Here is a 6,000-nt window from a genome sequence, read left to right as displayed (position 1 = left end):
AAGTGAAGCTTATTTTCTGTTATCTCACCGTAAAAGAGGGATAAACCTATTGGATTTGTGCTTGGTGCTTTCAGCTCAAAAGAGTAGAGTAACTTCAGATTTATCACCATGTAATGTAGAGTGATATTTGGTGTTGAATTTAATATAACCCTTCCCCACACAAAAAAGAGAGGGGCAAATTCTCTGGTGATATAAAATGATAGAGCTCTGTTGGAAATAAAAGAGATCCTGACCTGAGGTTCAGAATATTTAAAAACTACCTACAGAGAACAATTGAGTAGGAGGTTATATTGTTTTCTACTTTATTCCATGACTTCAGCACAACTACTTTTCTCAGCATGAGCCCAAGTCATCAAAGTTTCTCACTGTAGAGTCATTCACTACAGGCTTTCTCTGCTATCCCGCTGTGGATGTTAGTGCGATGCCACGAGCTCTCTCACACCTGCATTTGTGGCTTCTAAATAGACTGGTGTCCTCTGGAAATCATGACACATTTGTCCTAGTGATGTAATCTCGTCTTTCCTGGTGTGACAAAATGTACTCTTCCAAAAATAACCTGCTTGTTGTTGCTTTCCCAAAACTCTCTCAAAAGGATGTGGTATAACCAACAAGTTATGCTGACAAAGCATATTGCAAACAAGAGGGTCAAGGATGGTTTTGTGCATGAAAGTGAGAAGTATGAGGTAATGATAGGAATTAGTAAAAGGTACTAAGATAAAAACTAATAGTTGGAGTAATGTAGTAAACAATAGGAAATTAGGTGATATTACAGAACAAAGATGCCTGAGGAAGGGCTTCAGAAAAAAAAAGTGAGAAATTCTTAATTCTTCTAGAAACAGGCAAAGGAGGAACAGACAGGGAGGGTGACTCTTCTGTCCAGAGTAAGGGTGCAATAAAATAAGCTAGGCTACCTCTGAATGAGATGGCCGGTCTGTCATTCAGCGTATCAGGAGGCTGGGTAGTTATGGAGCATACTGTGTAGAGCTCTTCTATAAAAGAAAACAGCCTCTGTGCTTCCACAGCTGTGTTCTTTCTGGACACAGTGCTGCTAAGTAAACTGGCTTTTCATGGTATGCCTTCCTGACAAATATGGGCATTTTCTGTGACCCCTGTAAAAGGTCACCCGTGAAGTTCAAGCTGGTCATCCTCCTCAGCGTGGCTCAAGTACCTGAACCAGAAAGGCAGCCGTCCTCTTGTTTAATATAATCAGAAAGCCAGTTTTGTCTTGGAGCCAGACTTTCCAGATAGTCATGTGCTGAGCCAACTCCCTGCTATCTCAAATACCTCTCAGCAATGGGAACCAGGATCTTTATTCTCTGTTCTGATTCCAAGGAATGCAAAATATACGTCTCCCCCACCCGCTTTTGCTCGTAACTTTCTGAGTTCACACCCTGTGCCTGGTCTGTCTTGCAAATTGTTGTCACTTCAAGTTACAACATTGTCAGAAATGTTTATCTCATTAGAAGGGCTAGAAAAGCAGTGCAATAAAGTAAAATTAATTTACTACAGTAGCTGGGATATTAGTGACAATGTAGGAAAATGATAGCAACAAGAATGGCTGGGGAAGTATTACAGCTCCCTAATGCCTAACACTGTAGCAACTATTCAAACTAACTGTTATTTCTTTTTGATGTTTGTTTTTAATATCAGCTCTTATTTTTTTGGCACCAGATTCCTCCAAATCATGTATTAATGTTGCTTCCTTTTATGCTTTGTGGAGTCCTCAGGAGTCCTTGGGTTTTCTAACGTCTGGATGCTATTTATGAGGCATCTGTTTTCAAAGCTGAGGGCACCTGTTACTAAATTCACTCAGTTTGAATTACATGATGTGCAATTCTACTGAAGTTTCTGGAATAAGCTTGTATCAAAGCAGTGCCACATGTCCCAGGATGGGGTTGAGGACTCTGGTACCAAATGTCAACTTCTTGGAAAACTCTCTGTAATACAGTGCATGTTAAGATTTGCTGGTAGGCTTCAAAGGTGATGATTTGCTAGTGGGCTTCAAAGGTCTGAGTTGTAAGTACACGTTTCAGCAGAAGGAGAATATATTCTTAGGAGATATGAAAGAAAAAGATGGACACCAATGCAGATGAACCATTTTGACAAAAAGGAGACTTCCAAACCAGCCCTATCAATGATGAATCTTGGCATTACTTCTCCCTAGAGCTGCTGTTGGATGTCTTCCCTGGAAAAATGTTGCTTTGATAAGGTCAGGGTAGATACTATCTTCTTCCTCTGTGTAGAAGAACCTGTTAGGGTTTTTCATACACAGTTATGTCATTGCTTACCTAATTATACCAATAAAAACTGTCTTGGTAAAAAGCTTGAACCATAATTTACTTTTTGAAATGTCTTTGATTCCTCTTTTTCCCATGAATAATTATTTTTCATGTTTTTAAAACTCTGGGGTTTCAATAATTCTATATCAAACAGAAATTTGTGTAATTCCTGTCTGTGCAGAAATATCTGAAGACAAAAGAAATAAATAAGTTCACAAGTCACTGACTACTTTGAGGGTAGGAGTATGTCCTTAAATTTGGCAAAAATTCATCATCTTATATGTGATGTTTGCTGATAGTCAATTAGGATATAATGTACAAATGAAGTGAATGCAATCACACACTTGATGCATGCAAAAGAATAGTTGTATATGCACATCAGTCACTCAACTATTTCTGCATATGTCTGCCTAGCATATTACCATATTCACAGTGGGACCAGTTTCCTCTTCTGAGAGATTTGTTCATTCTTGTGTTGTCGTAGTCTAGAGGCTAGAAAAGCAGGCAGACTCTCTTAGCATCTATTATACCATTCAACCCCTTTAAGCGCTGAAGATTGACATAACCTGCCCACTTGTATCTCACCTGGTTGCTACAGATCAGTCATGTCTGTGGTCATGCTTTTGCACTGCAATAGCTTAGCACCTTGCTAATAACCAGTAAAATTTATGAAAGCCAAAGGCTTGACTTCGTATGGTTGAATACAATAGAATGTGTAGCCACTTAATACAGAACAATGTTAAATATCCAGTCTGAATGATGCACAAAGGAAATGTCCAAAACCAAAGGAGTGCTGAAGCTTTAATGTTTCTTCTGGATTCTTTAATGCCTTGTCCATTTGGTAAAGTAAGCTGAGTGCTGGCTTTCTGCTTTCAGGATGTCCGTGGAAATTGGAGACAATGCCAATGTTATTTTCCTGTTGAAGAAGATAAATATTAATAAAGCAAAGAAGGGTAGGACAAGACATGACATGACAATAAACAGGACACAGCTTTTGTTTCTGTTTGTGGATTGTTTTAGAAATGTCAGCTCCAAGCTTTCTGCTGAGATTCTTCTTTTCCAAGTTTGAATTTGTACAATATTGATGGATATAGTGATCATGTTGATTCCTTTTATGACTAAGGGAAAGTAATAAGTGTTTCCAAGTCCTGATTCATCTAATCCTTTTTAAACATTGTAATTTAGGCTTTGATAAATTGTAACTGAGAAGTTCCTATTTCTATCCACTCTCCATAAAAGGAAGACTACCCACTTTAGATATGGATGCTTACCCTGAAGACTTTGCAAGTTAGGTGGCATACATCTCATCATCTGCGACGTGACTCTCACCATCTGTCTATATTGCTCATTGCTTTTTCGCAATAGATATAATAATATAGACTAAATATACATTAGATACTGCAGTAGGTGGTCCGAACGTGGTTTGGAAATGTTAGCTAGGATTTGCAAGTATATATATGCAAATATTAGGCACAATAAACCCACAGTGACTGGCACATTACAATAAAAAAAGGATTTTACTGGATTAGGTGTCTTTGAATAGCCTAGACGTCAGTTCTCTGCTGAGTTTTATTAAGATAACTGGACTAGATTGTTGTTTTGATTCAATTTGTTCCCTCCCCCTCCCCCTTCCCCCCCCCCCGAGTTGCACATCCCCATAGCCTGGGAATAGCAAGACAGGGGGAATCTGGAATGGCTTGACAAACATTTTTGCACATCAAGGAAGAAGGAAATGACAGGGTTCATCATTGGTGGGACAATACCAGGAAACGATTTATTTCTTTAATAGGAAGATGTACTTTCCCAGGCCCCAGGAAAAATAAGGTGATACTTTGTGCACTTTGTATCAATATAGCAGCAAAGTGAAGAAGCAAGAGGAATTGTGTCTGTCAGACTTATGGGCAGACATTGAGGAACTCTGAACAGTCAAACCTCATCAGGCATTTTCCTGTTCCTGTCTTCCATCCTCAGTTGTGAAAAAAAACCCTGCTGGTGGGGAAGGGATACACAGGGACTCTGAGACAGCAAAAGAAATGGTAGGGAGAGAGGACAATATGATGAAACTGATATCCAGTGGGTATCAACTGGGAGAAAAAATAGTGACTCAGTGATTCCTTCTTCAAGCAATTATATTTTACATGTAATTCTGGAGGCCTACAGCACACATAGTGTGCTTAACTTTTTCATTAATAACCTGCTTGATGCAGTAGAAATCACAATTATTAAAACTGTGAGTGTAACCTAGGAGGGACTTGCAAGGACACTGGAGAAGAAGCTATGAATTCAAACTAATTCTGGTATGCTGGAGAATTTGAGAATAAGGTTAGTAAAATTATGGGATGGCATAACATAAAAATAGATGGTATGAGACACCAGAGTGAGAAATGAAAAATCAAGTGCACAAAAAGAGAATGGGGAATAGGTAGCAGTTCTTCAGGGAGTTCAAGAGTTGTAACAGTTGACCAGATCATGTCATGTTCATGATATCATGGGAAAAGCAAATATATAAGCTGGAGTTTTACCTGTAAAGTTTAGAAAGTTATCTGAACATTGATGAGGCTTTAAATGAACTACTATGTGTAGCTTTCTACACTACATGACAGAAAAGTTATCAAGCGGTTGAAGAATTCAGAGGAGACTGAGAGAATGATCATTGCTATTGTAAACATGACCTGTGATAATATGTTGGGAAAAGAAAAAAGGTGTTTGAGATCACCGGCCTAAACAAAACATGTCTGAGTGGAGAAATGATCTCAAATATACAAATATGTATAAATGTTGTTCATGGTCACAGAACCAAGACAAGAAGTAAGAGAATCAAAACGGAGTTGCGGTCTAAAGGGCTATGTGATCGCTTTATGATGACAATGATATGTGATGTGAGAGAACATGAATTTCTAGAATGGTAGAGAGAGAAAAAGACAGCAATAGGAAAAATTTCTATGTGAGGAATAACCCTAAATAATGTTAGATCAAGACAGAAAAATTATTCTTTTCATTATGAATATAATTTCATTTCCATATTTGTTTAAAAGAAATAATTTCTCCAAGCTGTTAGTTTGCAGATTAAAAAACAAACAAAAAAAAGACTTAGTTCTTGAACTGTGTAGTATCGAAGGAAATAATTAATTCCACTTGGTTAATTAATTTGGTTTGATGGACTTCAACATTGCAAGGCAGGGTGGCATAATTAGATTAGATTAGATTCTCTAGATATATATTAAATAATAATAATGACAATAACACAAATCTTGTGTTTCTTTTCAAGTACTTGTAGAGAGTATTTTTGAACCTTAATTTAGAAGCAGGCATTTCTCTTTCCTGGTGGTAGCTTGTATTAGTATGTTCTAGGCTCTGGAGGGTGAAACTGGGAACTATCATGAACTGTGTTCAAAATGAAAGTCTGTCTCTGGGACCTGAGGTAGATCATGTAAGCATTTGTTTGAAGAATCTTTCCATGTCAGCAGATGCTCTGGGTTTTGTATTTGCATTGAGAAGAAAATGCAATGCAATCAAAGCAGAAAGATAGCAAAAATCCCTGGGGAAAAGCTTGATTATCTTAGGCCTTGGTATTTAAAAACCCATCAGAATATTTTCCTGCCCTCTTTTCATCTTCTGCTCTCTTATCTCTATCTCATTCTCCACCCTATAACATCTTCCATTCTATTATTATTAATAATATTATTATTGCTATTGTTGTTACTATTTCCCTCTTTGTACT

Source organism: Gallinula chloropus (assembly GCF_964237585.1).
Source record: "Gallinula chloropus genome assembly, chromosome: 5".
NCBI classification, from domain to species: domain Eukaryota; kingdom Metazoa; phylum Chordata; class Aves; order Gruiformes; family Rallidae; genus Gallinula; species Gallinula chloropus.
The sequence above is the reverse complement of the archived record's forward strand: the minus strand, read 5'-3'. Positions refer to the sequence as shown.